Below are 25,308 nucleotides of genomic sequence, written 5' to 3'. Positions count from 1 at the left end.
AAATAATGGTATTTAAATAACAAAAAGAAATGGGAAATGGAAACGAAAACAGAAGGAGGCAGCCGACTTCGTCGATGAACACGCATTTTGGATGGGATAATACTAAGAAATTCTCTAGGCCTCGTCGACGAACACAGGGGTTTCGTCAACGAGGGTCCTTCAGGATCTCGTCGACGAAGTTCCATCTTGTTGAAGAGAAAATACCAAGAGAGGATTTTGGAAGTCTGAAATTCGTCGATGAGGGTTGAGGTTCTTCGACGAGTCTTCTTCTTGGCCTTGTCAATGAGATGACGTGGCTTGTCAACGAAGGCCACAGTTTAAATAGACCTAAAATCTATTTTTGGCCAAAATTTTCTGCGTAGAATCTCTCTGTCTCTCATCCTTCGGTTTCTCCTCCTTCTCTCTAAGTTTTGGGGCCTGATTTTCGCTGGTTCGACAATCTGAAGCTACCACGACGCTGATGGGAAAGTTCTCTGCAAATCTGCCGAAGCGGATCGTTGGTGGGGCTGAATTGGAAACCATCCCAAATCCAGGGTAACACTTTCTACTCAATATTTGGTTATTTGACAGTTGTAGAAAGTGTAGTATGCATAGAAATACTAAACTTTAGTTGTAGGGAATGTTATTTTCAGGGTGTTGAACGGGGAACCCTGCGGGTGAAGGAGTATTTCTCTTAGGAGCTTTTCAGGACTCAGGTAAGGGGATAAACTAAGCTAGTATTTTATGAAAAGTATGTATAATATTATAGCATTTGATTTCAAGGAAATAAATATATTTATATATGATTTATATTTGGAATATTGCTGAAAATGATGGTATGTTAAAAATATGAAAAACCTATTTCGTGTGGCATGAGTGGAAATTATAATGAAAAACTGTTATATGAGAATATGTTAATGATACAGATTTTTATAAAGGAAAACCGGCGCATAGGCTGAGATTTTGATATATTTACCGGCGTACGGGCTAAGCTATGTATATAATTTGTCAGCGTACAGGCTGAGCTATGTATATGATTTGCCAGCATACGGGTCAAGCTATGGATGTGATTTGCCAACGTACGGGTTGAGCTATGTATATGAATTGTCGGCATACGGGCTGAGCTATGGATGCGATTTGCCAGCGTGCAGGCTAAGCTATGGATATGATTTGCTGGCGTACGGGTCGAGTTATGGTAAAATGTGAAATACCAGCGTACGGGCCAATGATTTTCATGATATACGTATATATGCAAAATGATATGATTGATTTGATAATTAATGATATGAAATATTCATGTATCACAGTTTCAGTATATGTTATATGATATCAGAACCTGGTTGACTTGGTCTAAGCTTATCGCTGCTATGTGACCATGGTCATCATGATTATGATATTTGTGTTAACGTCGTTGTACGGAGTGGTGTGAGATTGGATGGTCAATGTGGTTTTTAAGAAGTGTGTGATCGCCCTTGGTGTACGGACCATGTCTGGCAGAACCATCAGACCTACAGACTATATTTTTGACTTGGCAGTGGTCGGCCAACCATTGATAGGTTCCGCCTTCGGGCCACACAACCTAATCATGTGGGGGTAATATATGACAATAGTCAACTAATCTACTAGGAATGTTTTCTTATTATATTATACGGGATGAATTATATTTACGAAAATCATGTATGTTCTGCAATGATTTGAAAATATATGTCTCCCAGATATGATACAGACAATTGTACTGATATGTTTATGTATGATTTTATATATAAAACACGAAAATACTCATGTTGCCGCACACTAGTCTTAGTTTATTTCTCTTACTGAGAGGTGTCTCACCCCAAATTTCATAAACATTTCAAGAGCCCCTGATAGGAGAGCGGGTAAAGCTCTGCTGATCTAGTACGGTTGTTCTGCCCTTCCAGAAGGGTAAGTGTTTTGATAGGGTTAGATGTATTTTGCGGGATGACCCTAAGATATCTTTTGGGTTGTGTACTGTGTGTATATAAATACAGTGGTTGTGGTAACTCTAGTATTGTGATGTATGGTATAATGAGATGTTTATGATTGCATGTTTTTTGCTGCTTAGGCTTCCGTTATGTGTTCTGATGTATCCCTCATACCCACGGGTCCAGGTGGATTATGTTCTGCTGAGTTTTGTGATATTGATTTTATTATATTATAAAAAAATGTGAAAATTAAGCAAGTCGTCACAGTTTGACCTAGAAAAAAAAATTAAAATTATTCAACAATTTAGTGACATGTAACCAAAAAAGAAAATAATAAGAAAATTCCACATGTCATGGGAGACATTTAAGCTAGCTTATTAGGATCTGGGGAGGTCATGGGTGGGTTTGATATATATATATATAAAGCACTAATTTGATTTAAAAACTTAAGCCTATTTGGACTTGGGTTTAACCATATATATATAAGCAGTCATCCTTCGTAAGGAAAATGGCATGAAACCATGAGGACACTCATTATTGCTCCTTTTTCACGTGTCTACATTTGCAGGAACTCATGCATGAACACTCAAACTCAATTCGAACTCTTTCCCTTGAGCGCAAATCATCTCCCCTCAAGGGAGTAAGCCAATTCTCCTCAAATGGATCTTACACCCATGCCTTACCTTATTTGCCTCACTCACACATTTGGTCCTCCAACTATTAGTAGATAAGGAGAATTGACTTTACATCTCGACAATGTCGCTCGCCCTGACTGTCGGCTTTGATACCATTTGTTAGGATTTGGAGAGTCCATGCATGGATGGGTTTGATATACATGAATTAGCGCTAACTTGATCCAAAAATTTAATCCTATCAGGTCTTAAGTCCAACTATGTATATAAGAAGTCATTCTCCACTGTATTTTTCAATATGGGATAAACTTACAAATGAAATTCTCAACATGACCAAAGAAGGATTAAGGGGGTTGGGCCATCCTTAACGGATCTAGTTAAAGGCCACCAAACCAAATCTCTCCAAGACATCCTAGCACCTAGGATTGATTGGGCCCATGTTAGTAAAGCAAACAATTTTATATTCAATTGTAGTCTATAATTCAATATAGTAGTATGTGATTGGACCGAGATGAAAGAACTTATTTACAGAAGCTAAAATAGCCTTTAGGACATTTGTAGTTTTTCTATTTAATTGCAAATTGTGAAACATAGGTGAGTACCACATTTAGTTTGAGCCTTTCTCATGCACATTTTCATTGTTATTGGCCTAATATTACCTATTGCATTATCAATTTTACTTGGAAGTTTTTTTTTCCTATGCAAATCTTCCTTAGCTCAATACAATTCCACTTTGATTGCCTCATCTCCTTTTTTTTTGGTCTATTGAAGGCCCAATGGGCCTAAGGCTACTCAAACAATTTGAACACCCAAAACCACAAAACCAAACTCTAAAATTGGGATGCCATGAGTAGCTAATATGGTGGATTTTTGGAGCCAGTCATTAGTCTGATAAGGCCCGCCCCCTGTTATCTCATCAAAATGAGGGCTTTGCAGGTATCATATGACTTGGAGGCAGCTAAACATTGATTCCTATGAGCTCAACACACTCGCCATACCTTTTCAACGGATTTTGCTCGTAAAACAGAATTGGCCCAGAGCCTTAAGGCGACCTTGGCCAAACTTACGGTTAATGTCCAAGAGCAAGCTGCCAAAAAGAAAGAACATGCTAAAACCCAGAAGACCCTATCTGAATTGCATGAAAGACTGGTGGGTATGTTACTCGCTTAGATGTGGGATGTTGGATATGAATAGAAGGCAATGTTGCTTACATGTAATTTGATTTAAGAGAAGAGAATTGCTTGATTCTTAGGAGTTCAAGTGTGTTAGGTGGTGGGAGGACAATGTCGGTAGGAGCAGTGGTGGTTGTAGAGAGAGAAGCTTTAGTTTAGAAAGAGAGACTCTTTTTTTGGCTAAGCAAGAAGATCTAAACAAATGAAAGAAAGGACACCACCCTACTGCAAAACACACCAAACACACACTACCCTAGAGGCTCTTTGATGGGGAATGGGGACCAAAAGAGAGATCCTCCTTCTTCAGGTGTGAGACAGGATATTCAAAGTGTTTGTTAAGGTTTAGGTTTTATCCAACAAGGAGGAAATCATGGTTATGTATAAGGGTTTGGCCTAGAAAAAATATTTAAAATTATCCAACAATTTAGTATGGGAGACATTTGAGCTAGCCTGTTAGGATTTAGGGAGTCCATGGGATGGGGGCAAGGATGCAAGGCTCATAAAAAATTTGAAGCTTTTTGAATGTGTGCATTTTCTATGTTTTGAAGCTTTAAGTTAGATTTTTTATAAAAAAAAGGGAAAAAAAAACAAGTAATTAGTCGACTTCCAAACCAGGACCATGTTACTCGCTTAGATGTGGGATTTTGGATATGAATAGAAGGCAATGTTGTTTACATGTAATTTGATTTAAGAGAAGAGAATTTCTTGATTCTTAGGAGTTCAAGTGTTTTAGGTGGTGGGAGGACAACGTTGCTAGGAGCCGTGGTGGTTGTAGAGAGAGAAGCTCTAGTTTAGAAAGAGAGACTTTTTTTTTTGGCTAAGCAAGAAGATCTAAACAAATGAAAGAAAGGACACCACCCTACTGCAAAACACACCAAACACATGCTACCCTAGAGACTCTTTGATGAGGAATGGGGACCAAAAGAGAGATCCTCCTTCTTCAGGTGTGAGACAGGATATTTAGAGTGTTTGTTAAGGTTTAGGTTTTATCCAACGAGGAGGGAATCATGGTTATGCATAAGGGTTTGGCCTAGAAAAAAGATTTAAAATTATCCAACAATTTAGTATGGGAGACATTTGAGCTAGCCTGTTAGGATTTGGGGAGTCTATGGGTGGACTTGATATATATATATATGAATGAGTACCAACTTAATCCAAAAACTTAAGTCTATTGAGTATTGGTTCCAATCATGTGTATAAAACACCCACCCTTTAAATGAAAAAGGACACGAAACCATGGGAGTACTCGTCACTGCTCCTTTTCCACGTGTCCACATTCAATGGGAAATTATCTCCCCTTATGTGGGAGTAAGCCAATTTTCCTACAATTGCTCAAGTTGGTCTTATCCCCACATATTATCTTATTGGCCTTGATCAGACACTTAGTCCTCCAATTGTTAATATGTTCGGAAAATTAGCTTTAAACCTCGACTTTACGATATCTCTTTCTAGAACCGTCAGCTCTAACACCACTTACTAGGATTTGGGAAGTCCATGCATGGGCTTGATATCCATGAATGAGCATCAAATTAATTCAAAAGTTTAAACTTATTAGGTATTGGGCCCAACTATTTATAAAAAAAAAAATCTCAATTCTCCATTTCTTTTTTCAAATTGAAATAAACTCACAAATAAATTTTCTCAACCTAACCAAAGAAGGATTAAAAGGGTTGGCCACCTTAAAGGATCTAGTCGAAGGCCAACAAGCCAAATCTCTCCCAAGACATTCTAGGACCTAGGATTGAAAGGGCCCATGTTAGTAAAGCAAGCAATTTTATATTCAATTGCAGTCTAAAATTCGATATGGTAGTACGTGATCGGACCAAGATAAAAGAACGTATCTACAGAAGCTAAAATAGCCTTTGAGTCATTTGTAGTTCTTCTGTTCAAAAACATAGGTGTGTGCCACATTTAGTTTGGGCCTTTCTCATGCACATTTTCATTGTTATTGGTCTGATAATACTAATAATAGCTGTTGCAATATCAGTTTCACTTGGGAGTTTTTTCTTTCTTTTTTTTCCCTATGCAAGTCTTCCTCAACTCAACACAATTCCATTCTGATTGCTCATCTCCTTTCTTTTTTTTTTGGGTCCATTGAAGGCCCATTCGACCTAGGGATACACAAATAATTTGAAAGAGAATGACCAAAAAAAATTGCAGGAAAACCATAAATGGGCTGTTCTTATTGGGGATGGCAGAGATAGAAATTTGATTACACCAGTAAAAGGCCAATCAGCTCCTTGTCTGAGACAGCCTTAAGGGAGAACCCTGGTTCAGAATTGTGTGATGATAATTCTCGGAGTGATCTGGGAGAAAGGAAAATAACTAAAATCCCTAACCAGCATACCAAACAAAATGAGAGTAAAACCAATCACATGAAAGCAAAAGATGGAAACGTTGACAAACTTAAAAGCAAGCCCAAGTGCAGAAAAAAGAAGACTAGAAGCCATGACTAATTGCAAATTGCCTATCTGAAATTGTTTCATTTGCAAGTTGGAAATTGTTTCTTAAACTCTTAGCTAGTTTGCCAATTCAACAGGCGAATAAAAAAATCTAATGTGGAAAGTGCATTCGGCTAGGTATTAATTGATGTTAATAGCTTTGGTCCTAAATGGAATGCTGCCACATGTATTAAAAAAATACTATTAAGACTGCGTTTGGGAGGGACTAAAAGAGGTCTGGGCTTGATTTTCAGCTAGGTCATCTCTAGATTCTCCAAGCAATGATGAGTGTGGTCAGTTCACCCTAAATTTGCCAATGAGTGTGGTCCAAAGGGTCTCGGCCACCCCAAGTTTCCAATCATTAAACAAAAAAAGATTGTGTTTGGGAGCATGAATTTGAAGTCTTAAATTTGAATTTGAGTAGATTTAGGTCAAATTCATTGCAATTTTGTATTATATTTTATTAGAGTTTAATGTCTCCTCCCAAACACAGGGTTAATTTTTCCAAAAAAAAAACCTAGCTTAAATTGGCATTGGTCCACTCCATGTTTCAGTTTTTGAGGGTGTTTTGGAAGTGATAGTCTATTAAGGTGGTGATGTTCATGTGCACATGGTTCATGCTTCAAGTAGGGTTGTTTCACTTTTTCATTGGTTCACAAGAATCCTCAACCAGTGTATGGGGGATGACCAAAATCATCAATACCATATTTCTTGCAAGTTTTGTTAAAGTTCATGTTCAAGCTGTTCAATCTCACTGAAGATAGTCTCTCTGTAAGTACAAGGCTGCGTTTGGAAGCGTAGATTTCAAGTTTAGTTTTGAACTAGTGTGGATTTGAGCGAAACTCCACATAATTTTATATTTTATTTTATCCAAATCAAGTTCTAAATTCCATGCTACTAAAGATGGGGCTAAATATTTGGAAATCCCCAAAAAGCCTCTAAAAATTTGATAATATTTTGAAAGCTTTTTGTATTGAGGTACTGTAAATTGTACTGTTGAATTGTTTAAGAGAAGCTTATGTAAATTTTAAGTTATAAAACACCTCTTAGGTTTGATATGAAGCATGTGACAGCTCTGTCGTGGATAAGTATGCTTTAAACGATAAACTTCCTGAAGCTAAGCTCCTAGTTCTTGCTTACCCCAGTAAGAGCATAGCTCAAAGTTTAGCTTAGTATAAGTGCTAACAAGTCCCCTTGTTTTCAATAGTGTATTGAGGTGATGTTAGTCATACTACGATTGACTAAATTTTATAATTGTGAACTATATATGTCTTTTACAAGACAAAACCATAAAATTTAGTGGGTCAAGGCGTAAAATATTTCATTGGAGTTTGTCTAAGATGGTTACACCATGCACCTATTGAAGTTCTTCAAAGTTTGAATCTAGCCCACGGTAAGCATAACCCCTTTCTCCCAACCAATTCCGAAGTGCCCTTCAAAGTTTTAGTTTAGGGATTCCTTTAGGCCTTTGTCAAAGCAACCAATTCCACTTATTAGGGCTAAGGGATCGTTTTGAACAATTTATCAATAAATGATGAATTGGAAGTGAAAAGTGTTAAATTTTCAAGTTGCTCCCAAGTTTCTAACTACTTCACCTTTTTCCATGAGAATAATCCAAAGTTTTTAGTTTTTCCTAATTGCTGAACTATCTCTAAGTCACTTCCATTTCAACTTCACCTCTTAATGTTATGTGACTTTCCAAACATTTCATGTCATGCACACCTCTTTAGATAATGGATATTTTGCCATTTCAAATGTTATTGTTTAAATCACACCACTATTCCGAGGTCATGGAAAGAAATGAAAAATTAATATGTTATTGATTTTATTTAAACACAAATTGTTCTACTACTCATTTATCATTATATTTTTTTGCTCTGCATCAAATGCTACTAAAAAACTATTCTAATATAATTAAAAAATAAAAAAATAAACATTAATAGTGTATAAAATCAGTTTTTGTTATACTTTTATTTTTTATTTTACTTTTCTTAATAATCAAACATGACAAATTAAGATTCTTTTTTCTTTTGCACATACTTTCCAAAGTTGGAAATGGGCTCTAAAGGAGAGGGGAAAAAAAATTTGGGTGGGTAGGAAAAGTTCAATGGTGGTAGAGGCAGAGTGTGAGATCAAAATTGTGGGGTAGAAATCTGCAAAAAGAGAATCCTGTAAGTTCTAAATTTTAACTTTTTCAATCATTGGCTTCCCCCATCTTACAGTTTGTCTTCTGCTGAAAATAATGCAATGATGGACCACTGCACTCTGCTAAAAAAAACAAAGAACAAAGAAACAAAGAAAATATCTGGCAGCTTCATTTTTCTTGGAATAAAAATTTTATTTGTTTAGTTTTGGGTGAAAACAAATGAGCAGGGCAAATCAATTGGCAATTTTCTTCATTTTTTTTTTTTAAATTTTCCATTCAACAGAGTTGCAGTGTTAGTGTAGTGTCATTTAAAGCCAGGCAGTTGTTCAACCACCATTGTACTTGTAGATGCTTCCCTCCTTTTGCCTGGCTGTACCTTCTACTATATTAAATGATAACAGTGTTCGCTCAATTAAGAAATCCTGGTGCTTGTGGGGAAGAGAGGATGGGTTCTCCCCTACCCCTATATGGTGGGCATTGGATAATTTTGAAATTGAAAAATATTAGGAAAAAAAATAAAATAGGAAGGATTCTACTTTTTAATTTTCGATTATAAGAAAAAAATAAAAAATATATTAAACCAACAAAAAAAAAAAAAAAAATTTTATATATTCTTTACGTTCGATTTTTTTAATTTTTTTATCATATTATAATTTTTCATTTTTAATAGAATTTGATTTAGAGAAAAAATATTATGAAAAATAAATTTCCCTCTTATTTTCTTATATTTTCCTTTTACCAAGAAAAATCTTTGATCCAAACTAACCCTTATATTATTTGGGTTCCACTAGCTACTCACAAGAATGAGTACTCCATCCATTCCTCTCTACAGAAGAGGTAATAGTAATAAATCACAAGTCTTTTTTTTTTTTTTTATCAGTAAATGTAAATTTTATAGATAAAAAAGGATATGTACAAGACTCAGACATACCCGAGCATGAGGAGGCAAAGCTCCAAAACAAGTAATAGCCAAGCATTACAATCAACCTAGACATACCCAATGTTAGGGTGTGGCTCATATTGGAGTCAGCCGCCGCACTACCTAGCAACAATAGTTGACGCTGGAAACCGACGGCCACCAAACAACTACCTACCATGTTGAATTTGAAGCCACCATGTTTTACTATCCCCCTCCCATATGTGTGTATATATATATATATATATGTGTGTGTGTGTGTGTGTGTGTGTGTGTAATTTCGTGTGGCAAGATGGTGAGTTGCGTGGCTCTGTGTGTGTGCAGCAGAGAGCTGTGTGTGTGTGGGCTGAGAGCTATGTGCATTGTAAGAGGTGTGGTATACTGTGTGAGGTAGAGTTAATCTTTGTTGAGAGAGAGAGAGAGTGGAGTTGAGGGCAGTAGCTCCTCCTCCTCCTCCTTGTATTATTCTCCTGGTTATAGTAGATTGTGAGTGCTTCCGTGGACATAGGTCATAGTGGACCGAACCACGTAAATCTGGTCTTGTATTGTATTTGTGTAATTTTCCTTGTGCGATTGTTGCTCGTAGATCACTTCCCAACAAATTATCAGAGAGAGGTTGGAACAAAATCGCCAGATCAGAGCAAAATTCCCAGATTGGAGCCTCTACCCAGTAGCTCAAAACTCATTTTAGAGATCACCACAACGTTCCTCTCGTCGAGACGAAGCCAACGGCTGTAACTGAAGTTCGAATGGAGCTCAGAAGAAGCTGCACGCGCTCACACGTGCCAACAATGGAAAGACTGCGTTGCCACGCGTTCTCACGCATTTTCATGCTGGTGCATGTCTGGTGAGCATTCAGAGGTTGAAGACCTGGCGTCAGCTGCCATGTCAACATCCGCGCCAGCAAAGAGTCAGGCCATGTAGCGCCATGTCAGCGTTGAGTTGGTTGCACAGTCAGCAGCCACATCAGCGAGGGACCTACGCCACCTCAGCAGCTGGGGATCGTGCCACGTTGGCTGGTGGATCCCACAAGATGTGGCTCCAGTGCCACATCAGCGGTGGGCCCCACAAGAGGTGCACCCTGGTGCCACGTCAGTAGGTGGGCCCCACAGGAGGTGGGCCTCGGGCTATGTCGGCAAATGGCGTCAAGTGATGGCATCAGTGACCGTTAATGGCGTTAGGAATATTTCGTTAAAGGAGGGAATATTCTGTTAATTTTTACGGAGAGTTGATTGTGTTTGACCGGTTTGACTTGAAGTTTGACCGGGTTTTTCGGAGCCATTTTGGGTTGATTTTTCGAACGATTTGAACCATTTTTTAGGTTTTCGGCCATTCCGGAGCCATTGGTTGTGTCTTTTTTGCAAGATTCAACACATAATGGTAGGTGTTGGCACTTCAAAATTTGAGGTGGGGAAGTTTGATGGGCGGAACAACTTCAATTTGTGGCAGAGCACGGTGAAGGATATTTTGGTTCAACAAGGCTTGATTAAGCTGTTGATCCGAAAGAAGCCAGATTATATCAAAGATGATGATTGGACCAAATTGGAGATGAAGACGGTCAGCACAATCCGATTATGTCTGGAAAATGAAGTCAAATATTTGGTGCTAGACGAAACCTCACCGATGGAGCTTTGGAAGAAATTGGAGCGACGATATATGTGGAAGTACCTTACCAATAAGTTCTTTCTAGAGAAGAAACTTTATCAATTCTGAATGAATGAGGGAAGTAGTCTTTTTGATCACATAAATGATTACAACAAGATTTTGACCTAGTTGTTGAGCCTCGGCATAAAAATTGATGAAGAGGATAAGGCGCTTCTACTTTTGTCATCTCTACCAGCTTCATTTGATGATCTGGTAACTGCATTGCTCATGGGGAAGGATACCTTGAAGTTGGATGATGTGAAGGAATCACTTCAAGATTCTAAGACGTTAAGAAAGCCGATTGTGACATCTCATGAGCAAGCTTTGGTGGCTAATAGTGAGAGACAAGGAAGAATCAATGATCAAAAGCTCAGAGGTAAACAATGGTGTTCAAAATCAAGAGGATGAGATACGAGCGAGGTCGTATGTTATTGGTGTGATAAAAAAGGGCACTTCAAAAGGGACTGTGAAGATCGAAAATGATACGAAGAAGAAAAGAAGATACGGGATGGTGTTAATGTATCAGAGCATGCCACATGACTTGGTAATGATGAGGTCCTTGTAATGACGAGTAGCTTACATCGATAAAATCAAAATAATATGCAGTGTCGATACTGCAAGAAGTATGACCATATGAAGAAGGAGTGTTGAAAATTGATGAGAAAGAACATGAATGCTCATGGCAGTCCAAACGATGATGGATGGATTTTGGATTATGGGAGTTCAGTTCATGTTTATTTTAAGAAAGAAATTTTCTATTCTTTCAAAGAAGTTTGTGGTACGGTATCACTCGGTAATGGGTCTTCATGCGATGTCAGAGGGATTAGATCTGTGAAGCTAAAGATGCTTGTTGGAGTGATTTGTACTTTGGATGACGTAAACTCTATTCCAAGGATGCAAAGAAATTTGATCTCCCTTAGTCGGTTGGATTCTATGGGTTGCCAAATATCTGTCACAGGTGGAGCTATGGAGATGACCCGACGTGACCCAATGATACTTACAGGGAAGGAGTCTTGTGGGCTGTATCATTTGATGGGAACCACAGTGGTTGGTGGTTTGACCTCAAATGATGACAGCTGCACGTCGTCAAAAACGAACAAATGAGTTTGGTTTGCCGATGAAGAAGGCGGTACTCTTTGCATGGTTCAAGCGTTTGAACCAAGTTATGAAGATTTGCCTTGATCGGGTTCGTATCAAGGTGGAGCTGTGGACTTGGGAGTTGATACTCGCTAAGGTTGAGATTGTTAGGGTGTGGCTCGAGTTGGAGTCAACAGCTACACCACCCAGCAACAACAGTTGATGCTAGAAATCGACGGCCACCAAATAGCTAGCTATTATGTTGAATTTGAAGTCACTGTGTTTGACTATCCCCCTCCCACATGTGTATATATATGGGTGTAATTGTGTGTGGCAAAATGGTGAGTTGTGTGACTCTCTATGTGTGTAGCAGAGAGTTGTGTGTGTGTGTGGGTTGAGAGCTGTGTGCATTGTAAGAGGTGTGGTATGCTATGTAAGGCAGAGTTAATCTTTGTTGAGAGAGAGAGAGAGAGAGAGAGAGAGAGAGAGAGAGAGAGAGAGAGAGAGAGAGAGAGAGAGAGAGAGAGAGAGAGAGAGGAGATGAGGGCAGTAGCCTCCTCCTCCTCCTTGTATTATTCTCCTAGTTATAGTAGATTGTGAGTGCTTTTATGGATGTAGGTCACAGTGGACCGAACCATGTAAATTTGGTCTTGTATTGTGTTTGCGTAATTTTGCTTGTGCGATTGTTGTTCATAGATCACTTCCCAACACCCACAATGTCAAAGGCAACATTAACTACAACTCAAATAGAAAAACAAACACAACAAGCCAGCAGGCATTCCACAAACTTAGGAGATGGCCATCAAATACAGTCAATAATACCCCAGTCCAATGAGAATGAAGGGAATCTATCATACAACAATCTATAAACATTGATCTGAATCACCCTGAAAGCTCCTTCAGGGGAAATTTCTTTACCTTCAAATCTCTTCCTATTCTTGAAATGCCAGATGGTATACACTGTTGTAGCTAAGTTGATCCACTTTGCTATTGCCTGCACTCCAGTGCCCTTGATTCACAACAATGTAGTTTTGAGCATGTTATATTGGGCTATAGTGCAATAATAGATGATGTTTAATGCCTTGAAGGCTTGCATGATTGCTCATATCACAGCGTACAAAGTCCTATTATCAATTACTAGAAAAAGAAAAGAAAAGAAAAGTGTAGAAACCCCTATTTCCTTGAAAATAATTTATGCACTAATTCATTCTCATAAGTATCATATAATGGTGTCCCATGCCTAAACCAAACTCACCACATCAAAGACAATTAGACAAATTTAAATGCATGTTTGAACTTCTTACTACTTGCTTGTTGGGGATTGTTATTTTAATTGGAAATTTGAAATTTGAAATTTAAATTTATATTTTATGGATTTTAATAAAATATATTAGAGAAATATCTACACTTTCTATTTTTTAATTATTGTATAATTATTATAGAGTAGATATTTAGGAGTAATTTGGGATCTTGTTCTTTGACTCATGTATATATATACACCCTTGTAATGTTGAATAATAATATAGAAAAATGTCTTTCTCCAAATTTAACATGGTATCAGAGCTGCCAATCTTCATTGTGGCTATTCGCTACTAGGTCATTCGTCATTCAGCGTCGGCAATCATCGTTTGTGTTTGCCGTCATCATCTTCCTCTCATTTATTCTCAGTTCCAATTGTCTGCTCCAGCGATCTCTTCTCAGTTCAGTGTTCAGTCTTCGTTCGGCATTCTTCCTCCTCTGCTGACGTCGTCGTTCCCTGCAAATGTCATTCAGCGTTTGAACCTCATCACCGTCATTCGGTCGGAACTCCTACTCCTTACGTTGAAGTTGTCATCATGGTCGCTCCTCCCTGCACTGACGTTCATCGTGCTTCTTCGAATACTGCTTCTCTACAATTTGTCTCCGGCTGTCTACCATGGTCTCTCTCCTTTCCGACATCGCTGCTCATCTGGTTCTCAGTTTTTCCCTTTCTCACGGTTGGTATCTTTTGTCCTCTTGGGTTGCAGGTCTCTCCCATCATCCCAACTTCATCTTCTCTAGCGCCCGTCTCTCTCGACTAGTTTTCTCCAATATCGCCGGTGCTCGTAGTAGTTTCTCTGGAGCTCTTCTATCCTCTCTGGTGTGCTCTCTATCTCTCCTGTGACTTCTGGGTAGTCTCCAACCAGACTTGCCTTCTCTGGCCTTATCTCAATGCACCGTTCAATCTCCGGCGTCATCTTAATAGGTTCTTCATTTTTCGGCGGTGTTTTTCCGATGTCGTCTCTCTCTCTCCTTTTGATTGTTGTATTCATTGTGGTCATTGTCTCTGTCTTCTTCGGCAGGTCTCGAACCTCGAATCTCAGTCATCTTCATTCTCTGGTGTCGTATTTGTTCTTCGGCATTCTCAGATTAAGCAATTGCTGAACTTGCCTTTTAACTCTTACGACAAGATTATCAAATCGAAGGTTTATATTATTCTTGGTCGTCGCAGAGATTGGATCTGACCCAATTCGTCGGTTTAATTCATTTGAACTGATCTAACATTATGTCCAACATCACATTTGGTTCTTCAATGGCTGCAAATACTATCACAGGTTCTTCAACTTCTTCTGAGATTGTTGTCCTTGGTCTCACTAGCGAACAACTAACTCTACCAATTTTGCTGGTAACCTTACTTCTTGTCATTCTGCTTCCTTTTCTAATACTAAATGGATTGTTGTTTCAAGTGCCTCTGATCATATGACTTCCAGTTTGTTTTCTCTTCATAATATTCAACTTCTTAATCAACCATGCAACATTAAGCTTCCAAATGGTGACATTGTTCCTATAACTCATACCGACACTATGAGTTTTTCTCCTAATTTCTCCCTTTCTAAGGTTCTTTATGTGCCTTCATTTAAATTTAATTTATTGCCCCTTAGCAAACTTACCATTGATCTCAATTGTGTTGCTACAATTTTTCCTACCTTTTGTGTTTTTACTTTTCCTACTGAAATTAGGAATAGCTTCCCGAGAGAGGGGGGGGGGGGTGAATTGGCTTCCTCTTTAGTTCTTTTTAAAATCCTTAACTTTGTTTAAGATTTAACCAATTCTTTGACTTGTTTATTTATATTTTCAGTCTAATAAAAACAATCAATCAACAACACAATTAAACATTCAATCTTCAACCACACTTTGAAAGTAAAAACAATCAAACAATGAATCACACTTTTCAAACCAACACAACCACTTAAATTGCCAAATATAAATTCACTTCAACACTATAAGATCGATGGAAGCATTCAAGATTAGTATATGTAACTTTCAGCTTTTATGTTGTGTTCGACCTTGTAGTAAATATGAATTTGAACCAAGCCCTGTATATATGAATTTGTTCCTTTAATACAACATTCAATGCATCATCCAATCACTCTTTCCAAATATTCAGAATCCAAATAAACTCTCAGTTAATTTATCTTTGGGTGTTTAACCAAGTAACGTACTCCCATATGGTTTCCGCAAAGAATGGTTTAACCAACGTACTCCCTTTTGGTTTCTGCAACCCAAATTAAAATTAAACCTTAAGTTTGTTTGATTTCCAAATATACATAGTTTATATGATTTTCAAATTTAAACCATCCACGTAATTTAAATATGCACTGAAAATAAAGAATAGGGAAAAAGAGAGTGAGACGGAGATTTTTACGAGGTTCAGCTTCAACACAGCCTACGTCTTCACCTTTGGAAAAACCACCAAAGGATTCACTAAACCTGTTCCATTGACGGGTGGAACAAACCTTTACAACACTCCTTGGTTAAGGCTAAAGCCCGCCTTCTCCAAACGATATTCCCTCGTTCGATCACTCCTTACATAGGCTAGAGCCCGCCTCTTTAAGCAATATCCCCTTGCTTAGCCAACGAGCCAAAAAATCTTTGGAATCGTCAATCTACATGAAAAACAAAAAGAATAGTTGTGTATAAGAAACACTCTCTAAAAAGAGCAAGTTAGTACAAGTTCAACACTATATACTTCAATGTAAAATATCAATATGAAATAAAATGAAGCTTAAGTGTAGAATTCACCAATATCCTTCTTAGAAGAGGATTAGCAGTAGGAATTTAGAGAATGAAGGATTAGCACTTCAGAATATCTTAGCAAAAAAAAGATTTTCAATGAGTGAACAAGAGAACTTGTAAGAACAAGAGTGCTTTCAGCTCTGCAAACAGATTTTTCAATTCTTGGATGTATTTTGATTTACAAAACCATGTTTTTATAAGCTTTCAAACTTGTTTCCATGTTGCTAAAGTTTCCTTGGAGTGTTTCCCAAAATTTTAAAAAGTTTGGAGCCCATGCAACAGATATTTAAAAATTAAAACTTTTAAAATTTCTGCCCGTTGAACAGTGTTCAGATGACTGAAGTCTCGGGTTCAGTCATCCGAGGTGGTTCTGCCTAAAAAAAAAAAAAAAAAATTTAGCAAAAGATATTAAGACATCTGAAGTTACACTTTGGTCGTCTCAAGTGGTTCTGTGTGTTGTTCAATCAGCTGAAGTTCCTCTCGTGAACAGGGTTCAGTTGGCTAACAACTGTGACCTTGGTTTAGTATTTTGGCCATAACATTTTTTTTAGAACTCCAAATTAGGTGTTCTTGGTGTCAAAAGAAAGATAAGATAAAATCCTACAACTTTAATGTTGAAAACTTTTTAAAATAAGGAGGTATTTATAGTTAAAAATGCATCTTAATGCGTATGTATAAAAATTGACAGCATTTGGAAAAACTCTTTTTGGTGTTTTTCATTCCAAAAATGATTCTAACCTTTATAAAATAATTTTTGACCTTATAAAAATATTTTTCAAGTATTTTAAAAGGTATCTAGGTCCAAGAAGTTAACGTAAGAGTTTCATAATATTTCAAACGATAGTTAAACATTAAAGTACTTACATAAAGACTTCTAAAACTTTTCTCATTCTAAGTTCTTAAGTCTTCATGCTTTGTCCTTGGATTGAGTCCATCTTTTCTTCTAGCTTTCATAGTCTTTGAGCTTTCTCACTTTGTATTTCTTTGGCTCTTTTGAATTTAATATTCCTTGGCTTTCAACAACTCATTGATGTCCTCATATTCTTCAAGGTTTAATATATCATCTTTAAATCCATGCTTTGACTCTTTTAAGCTTCATTTGATCCTTGTGAGCACTTTGACCTTGCTTTCTCATATATGAGCCCTGAAATAACATTACTCACACAAATACATTAAATTCCACTTGTTTGTTAGCATGAAAACAAGATAATAAGATTTTAAGTCTTGTAAGGCCAACAATCTCCCCCTTTTTGATGATGACAAACAAAGAACAAAAATTTGAGTAAGCCTTAAAAAGGCTCCCCCTTTCAATAAGCTTCATCTTAGTAAGATTGATATTAATTTCATCAATCATGCTCATCACTTTCTTTTGGTTTTACAAGCTTTTTCAATCTATATTAAATACTTAAATACTTCTTTTGAATAGATATTATGTTCATGCTCAATTTTTGCTTCACAACTTCTCCCCCTTTTGACATCAATCAAAAAGAAAAAAAAAATGATTTAAATTCAAATACAAATCATTTTAAGCATATCAATAAACATGTATTCCAATATGTACACATTCAAGTTATTGTTTTTCAATATAGCATGTGTAGTGTGTAGCTCACAACATTTATTCAAGATACCAACTGATATTAATTTGATGGTTTTTATGATACCAATTTATAATTTAAAATTTAATTCATGATATCAATTGATTAATGATTCATGACACTCCCCCTGAATTCAATACATTTAGTTTTGTTATTAATTTTGCTTTTATCATCCCATGTAAAATATTGAATCATATCATGTATCAAGTATTAATATCATGCTAAGATCATCAATGTCATATCATGCTCATAGACATAATCATGCTCATAAATAATTTGACTTTGTGATACCAAGTGAGCTTTTAGATTTGATATCTATTGAAATTTTTGACATGTGATACCAAAAATACTTTATAGATACCAAAGCTTAATATCACATAATGTATAGTTCATGGATACCAATATAACTACTATATCTTTCATAGCTCATAGATAAAGACTAGTATGTTTATCCATGTGATTCATTTAAAATCATGCATATCTAAGAATTATCCTTATATAAAAAATTTATGCTTAAACTCAATAATCTCATTCTCAATTTTCAACCTAGTGAGCCATACTTTTCAATATAAATCAAGTCAAGTTAATTAATACACATGTAGCATATAGCATATCAATACATCACATGTAGGCAAGTAAGCATGTAGCATGTAACATCAAGGCGCTTATATAATAAGCTCAGATTTGATATTTTCTTTATATTTTCTTAAGTTAAACCTTGTAAAAAGTCATCCTATCATTTTGGCCAACAATGTCATTTTCTATTTTATATATGTGTGAAGTCATTATTTCATTTTTGGTACCCATATTTTCTTGGGTCCGAAGGATTTTTCAAGGGAGGTTTCTTTTATTTTTCATACTTGTTTGGTTTTAACACCTTTCCTCTTAAACGGACATTCAAACTTTATATGCCCCCTTTTCTTGCATTGATAGCATATGGTGTTTGTGTAGGCATTAGAAGATGTGCAAGTATAGTCTTTGGATTCTTTCGAGAAATATCCCATGTAAGAATTCTTTTTCTTTTTATTTTCAATTCTAATGTCTTCTTTATTTAAAAACATTCTTTGTAAGCCAATCATCTTATCAAGGTTTTCCTTCCTTTTTGTGAAGTTGTAAATAATTTTATCCTTATCTTTGATTTGATTCTTGAGATCATTTAACTCTATGTCTTTCTTGTTATCAACCTTCTTTAATGATTTCTCTAATTCTAGAGATAATTTTTTGATTCTATCCTCTAATTCAGAAATATACATATCTTTCTCATATACGGTAGAGGATAAGGATCGAAGATCTTTTATCATTTGGTCATTCTTGCTTTCTAGTTTCTCAATTTTCAAGTTGTTTTCTTTTTCAGTAAGATTTTTGAATTCTATTTCTTTCATTACTGATTCATACTTATGTTCTAACTGCTTGAGTTTTGAGTCTTTATCTCTTTCAGCATTCTTTAGGAATTCTAACTCTTTCATTAAACTTTCATTCTTATTCTTCAATGAGGTGTTTTGTTTATTTGCTTTCATCAGCATCTTATGTACTTTGAATAGATCATTTTGAAGTTCATCATAAGATGACATACCCTCATCACTTGATTCATCACTACAAGAATTATTTGAAGATTTAGTTGAGGATCTTTCTTCGTTATCCCATGCCATAAAGCATGTGTAAGCAACCTCTTGGTCACTTATTTCAGTCTCCGAACTACTTGTACTATCCCAAGTAGTGGCTTTCATGGCCTTCTTGTTTTTCTTTTTAGACTGTTTTTTTAATAGTGGACATTATGATTTTAAATGTCTAGCTTTATTGCAATTGTAGCATTTAGGAGTTTTATTCTTTGATTTCTTTTTGCTGATATCCTTTTCTTTTGATTTGGAGTCTTGATTTCTTCTTTTGAATTTTTTTCTCCTTCTTAGTATCCTTGCTAGCTTTTTAGATATGAAGGCTTCTTCATCTTCATCCATTTCACTACTTGAGTTTACTTTTAAGGCTTTAAAGACTATTGTTTATTGGGCTTTGGTTTTCCCGCTCTTTTCATTCATTTCCATTTCGTATGTGAGGAGAGAACCTATAAACTCATCTAAGGATGTGTTTTTCAAATTTCTACCTTACGTGATAGCAGTAGCCTTTGGTTCCCACATTGAGGGAAGGCCTCTTAGAATTTTTCTTATCATCTCATAAGTAGTGTAAGTTTTTCCTAAGGCATTTAGAGAATTGATTATGTGGGTAAACCTAGTATACATGCTAAATATGGATTCATCCGGGTTCATTCTAAAAGCTTCATATTTACTTGTAAGCATATCAACCCTATTATCCCTAACATCCGTTGTTCCTTCATATGTTACTTCTAGCTTATCCCATATCTTCTTAGCTGATTTGCAAGCCATTACTCGATTAAATTCATTAGCATCCAAGGCACAATATAAAACATTTATAGCACTTGAATTTGTTTGGAGCATTTTATAATCTTGATCGGTCATATCTTTCTTCTCTTTTGGGTTTTGTTTTCCATCTACTATCTTAGTGGGAATTTGATCTCCATCTATAACAACTTCCCATACTTTCCAATTCATCGTTTGGAGATAGATTTGCATTCTCTTTTTCCAAAAAAGTGTAGTTCAAACCACAAAAGATAGGAGGCCTAGTTGAAGATTGTCCCTCTCCAAAGGGAGCTACGCCTATGTGAGCCATTAGGATCTTTCTATAGTTACTTGTTAAGAATTACAATAACCCCTCTCTGATACCAATTGAAATTAGGAATAGCTTCCCAAGAGGGGGGGGGGGTGAATTGGCTTTTTAAAACTTTCTATTTAGTTCTTTTTAAAATCCTTAACTTCATTTGAGATTTAACCAATTCTTTGACTTGTTTATTTATATTGTCAATCTAACAAGAACAATCATTCAACAACACAATTAAACATTCAATCTTCAACCACACTTTGAAAGTAAAAACAATCAAACAATGAATCACACTTTTCAAACCAACACAACCACTTTGATTGCCAAATATAAATTCACTTCAACACTATAAGATCGATGGAAGCATTCAAGATTAGTATATGTAACTTTCAGCTTTTATGTTGTGTTCAGCCCTGTAGTAAATATGAATTCGAACCAAGCCCTGTATATATGAATTTGTTCCTTCAATACAATATTCAATGCATCATCTAATCACTCTTTCCAAATATTCAGAATTCAAATAAACTCTCAGTTGATTTATCTTTGGGTGTTTAACCAAGTAATGTACTCCCGTATGGTTTTTGCAAAGAATGCTTCAACCAATGTACTCATTTTCGGTTTCCACAACCCAAATTAAAATTAAACCGTAAGTTTGTTTGATTTCAAAATATATGTAGTTTATATGATTTTCAAATTTAAATCATCCACGCAATTTAAATATGCACTGAAAATAAAGAATAGGGAAAGAGAGAGTGAGACAAAGATTTTTACGAGGTTCGCCTTCAACACAACCTACGTCCTCGCCTTTGGAAAAACCACCAAAGGATTCACTAAACCTGTTCCGTTGACGGGTGGAACAAACCTTTACAACACTCCTTGGTTAAGGCTAGAGCCCGCTTTCTCCAAATGATATTCCCTCGTTCGGTCACTCCTTACAAAGGTTAGAGCCTGCCTCTCTAAGCAATATCCCCTTGCTTAGCCAATGATCCAAACAATCCTTGGAATCGTCAATCTACACCAAAAACAAAAAGAATAGCTGTGTACAAGAAACACTTTCTAAAAAGAGCAAGTTAGTACAAGTTCAGCATTATATACTTCAATGTAAAATATTAATATGAAATAGAATGAAGCTTAAGTGTAAAATTCACCAATACCTTTCTTAGAAGAGGATTAGCAGTAGGAATTCAGAGAATGAAGGATTAGCACTTCAGAATATCTTAGCAAAAAAAAGATTTTCAATGAGTGAACAAGAGAACTTGTAAGAACAAGTGTGCTTTCAGCTCCATAAACAGATTTTTCAATTCTTGGATGTATTTTGATTTACAAAACCATGTTTTTATAGGCTTTCAAACTTGTTTCCATGTTGCTAAAGTTTCCTTGGAGTGTTTCCCAAAATTTTAAAAAGTTTGGAGCCCACGTAACGGATATTTAAAAATTAAAACTTTTAAAATTTCTGCCCGTTGAACAGTGTTCAAATGACCGAAGGCTCGAGTTCAGTCATTTGAGGTGGTTCTGCCTAAAAAAAAAAAATTCAAAAAAAAAAATTCAACGTCTAAAGTTACACTTCGGTCGTCTGAAGTGGTTCTATGTGTTGTTCAGTCAGCTGAAGTTCCTCCCGTGAACAGTGTTCAGTTGGCTGACAGTTGTGACCTTGGTTTAGTATTTTGGCCTTAACTTTTGTTTTTATAACTCCAAATTAAGTGTTTTTAGTGTCAAAAGAAAGATAAGATAAAATCCTACAACGTTCATGTTGAAAACTTTTTAAAATATGGAGGATTTTTTAGTTAAAAATGTACTTCAATGCGGATGTATAAAAACTAATAGCATTTGGAAAATCTCTCTTTGGTGCTTTTCATTCCAAAAATGATTCTAACCTTTATAAAATAATTTTTGACCTTATAAAAATATTTTTCAAGTATTTTAAAAGGTATCTAGGTCTAAGAAGTTAACTTAAGAGCTTCATAATATTTCAAACGATATTTAAACATTAAAGTACTTACATAAAGACTTCTAAGACTTTTCTCATTCTAGGTTCTTGAGTCTTCATGCTTTGTCCTTGGATTGAGTCCATCTTTTCTTCAAGCTTTCATATTCTTTAAGCTTTCTCACTTTTTATTTCTTTGGCTCTTTTGACTTTAATAGTCCTTGGCTTTCAACAACTAATTGATGCCCTCATATTCTTCAAGGTTTAATATATCATCTTTAAATCCATGCTTTGACTCTTTTAAGCTTCATTTGATCCTTGTAAGCACTTTGACCTTGCTTTCTCATATATGAGCCCTCAAATAACATTACTCACACAAATACGTTAAATTCTACTTGTTTGTTAGTATCAAAACAAGATAATAAGATTTTAAGCCTTGTAAGGCCAACACCCACCTTTTGTGTTTTTCAGGACCTATCAACGAGGAGACTGATTGGAATGAGTGAAGTATGGGATAGATTTTACCACTATAGACCTCCCTCTGCCTCAATTTTCCACTCTTAGCATGTTTCTGACACTACTCTTTGGCATCAACGTCTTGGTCACCCTTCTATTTCATGTATTCCGAAAAATTTAAATATTTCTTATTCTCATTTTCCTTGTGATGTTTATGTTAGAGTAAAGCACACTTGTTTACCTTTTTCTTTGAATACAAATAAGAGCACATTTTGTTTTAATCGGATTTATTGTGATATATGGGGTAGTTATCATACAGCTTCACTTTCTAGAACACATTATTTCTTAACAATCCTGGATGACTACTCATGTGCTACATAGGTCTATCTTATGCACATAAAATCTGATACTTTCACTTGCCTTTAAAATTTTTGCGCCATGATTATAAATCAATTTAATTGCACTATTAAGCACATGCACACTAATAGTGGTAGAGAATTTCTATCCACTTTACTTCAAACTTTTTTCCCTAATTAAGGCATTTTTCACAAGCACACATGTGTAGATACATCTCAACAGAATGGGGTGAATGCATTCTCACAACCACTTATTTAATTAACCGCACTCCTTCACTCAGCCTCAATCATAAGTCCCCTTATGAACTTCTTTTTCAAAAACCACCATCGTATACACACTTGTGAGTATTTGGGTGCTTGTGCTATGCCCAAACCGCTCACCAACATCCCGATAAATTCTCTCCCCATGCTCTTCGATGTGTTTTCTTCGGTTATCTTGCTCATCACAAGGCTTATCGTGTATGTGATCTTGAAAACAAAAAAAATGTCATCTCCCGCGATGTTTTGAAGAAAATGTTTTTCCCTATCATCTCATACCTCAAACTCCTACATCTTCTCCAGTCCTTCCCCTTCCTATTCCTGATATACACCCTTCCTACACTTTACCTACCAAACCAACCACACCTACCCCTAGCCCCTCATCTCTCCCTCCTTCTCCCTTGGTATCCTCAACGACACCCTCACCCTCACCCATAAAGACCTGGGGAAAAAAAAAGAAGAGAGAAAACTAGCGACTATTATGTGGAATTACCGCGGGCCGGTAACGAGTTAAACGGTAAAATTGGTCCGGTTAAAGGGAAAATCGGCGATGGAATTTTGAAGGGCTGAGAAAACCGACGATGATTTTCTCTGTGGAGGTGATATTAAAGAAAGATCCTGCGAGAGTTTGTAAACAAAATTCATTTCTTCTTTTTTCTTTCTCTTCCTCTCACAAAACCCTATGGTTCTTCCATCACATTTCTTCGATTCTTGCTCCATTAAGGTCTGTTTTGACAATCCGGAACCACCACGAGGTTCATGGAGTGATTCTCTGCAAAGCTACCGGAGTAGATCTTTGATTTGGGGTTTTGGGGCATTATCCCAAAATCAGGGTAAGAGAGATATTTTAAAGTTTTATTGTTAAATTAAAGTATATGGAACCTAGGAAGTATTAAATGAGTGATGTTTGGGGATTTGAGTTGATAAATGAGAGTTTTTGAATCAGGGTTTGGGTGAGCGCCGTAGGTATCATTTTAGGGTCCCTACCGGTGTAATTCAGGAAATTAGGTAAGGGGAATATATTAAACCAGTAGTTTTTATGAATTCACCAGTTTAAATGGAAAATATATGAGTATATAAATGTATATGATTATCAGGGGAGTTTTAAAAGAAATGCCAATTGTTTGAACTATGATTTTGGGTCTAAGGCTGTGTAGATATTATTTGTGAAAATGAAATATGGAAAGGTAATGAATTTTATGGATATTTATGAAGAACATTAAATGTGTATTTTCAATAAGATGAACGATGAACATGGGTTGAATTTTGTTATTTTAAATGATATGATTATACGTACTATTTAAATGGTGTGGCATCAGCAAAATATAAATATTGTGATGAATTGTGATATATATATATATATATATATATATATATATATATATATATATATATATATATATGAGATATTGGGAATATTGAAATGTGATAAGAATATGTATTGCATGTGTATTGTTTAATATGACATGAGATTCATGTGATGTGAACTATTAAAGATGAAGTATATGACATGAGATTCACGTGATGTGAATTGTTATAGATGAAGTATATGACATGATATCCACGTAAGGTGGACTTTACATGAGATCCACATGATGTGGACTTTACATGAGATCCACGTGATGTGGACTTTATATGAGACCCACTTAAGGTGGACTTTACATGAGATCCACGTAATATGGACTTTACATGAGACCCACGTAATGTGAACTATATATGAGATTCACGTAATGTGAACCATACACGAGATTCACGTGATGAGAACTATACATTAGATTCACGTAATGTGAACTATGAAAGTGAACTATGTAATATAAACTATCGAGAACAAGAAAAAGGTGTATATTATAAAGATAACAGATACAGAGTAAAGTAAGAATGAATTGTATATTGTAGTATCATATTTATTTGGGGCGAAGTATACTCTTTGCCCGAGGGCTTGCTAAGAAAGGTGAGTGCCCTGATAGGTATCAAATGTAGCTATATTGGGCTGCATAACGTATTAAGGCAAAAGGAAGCTACTTGTGTGGGCAAGTAATCTTCCTTATTCTCGGGAACTTCTGC

This window comes from Malania oleifera, chromosome 4, assembly GCF_029873635.1.
Source record: "Malania oleifera isolate guangnan ecotype guangnan chromosome 4, ASM2987363v1, whole genome shotgun sequence".
NCBI classification, from domain to species: domain Eukaryota; kingdom Viridiplantae; phylum Streptophyta; class Magnoliopsida; order Santalales; family Ximeniaceae; genus Malania; species Malania oleifera.
This window is presented reverse-complemented; position numbering follows the sequence as displayed.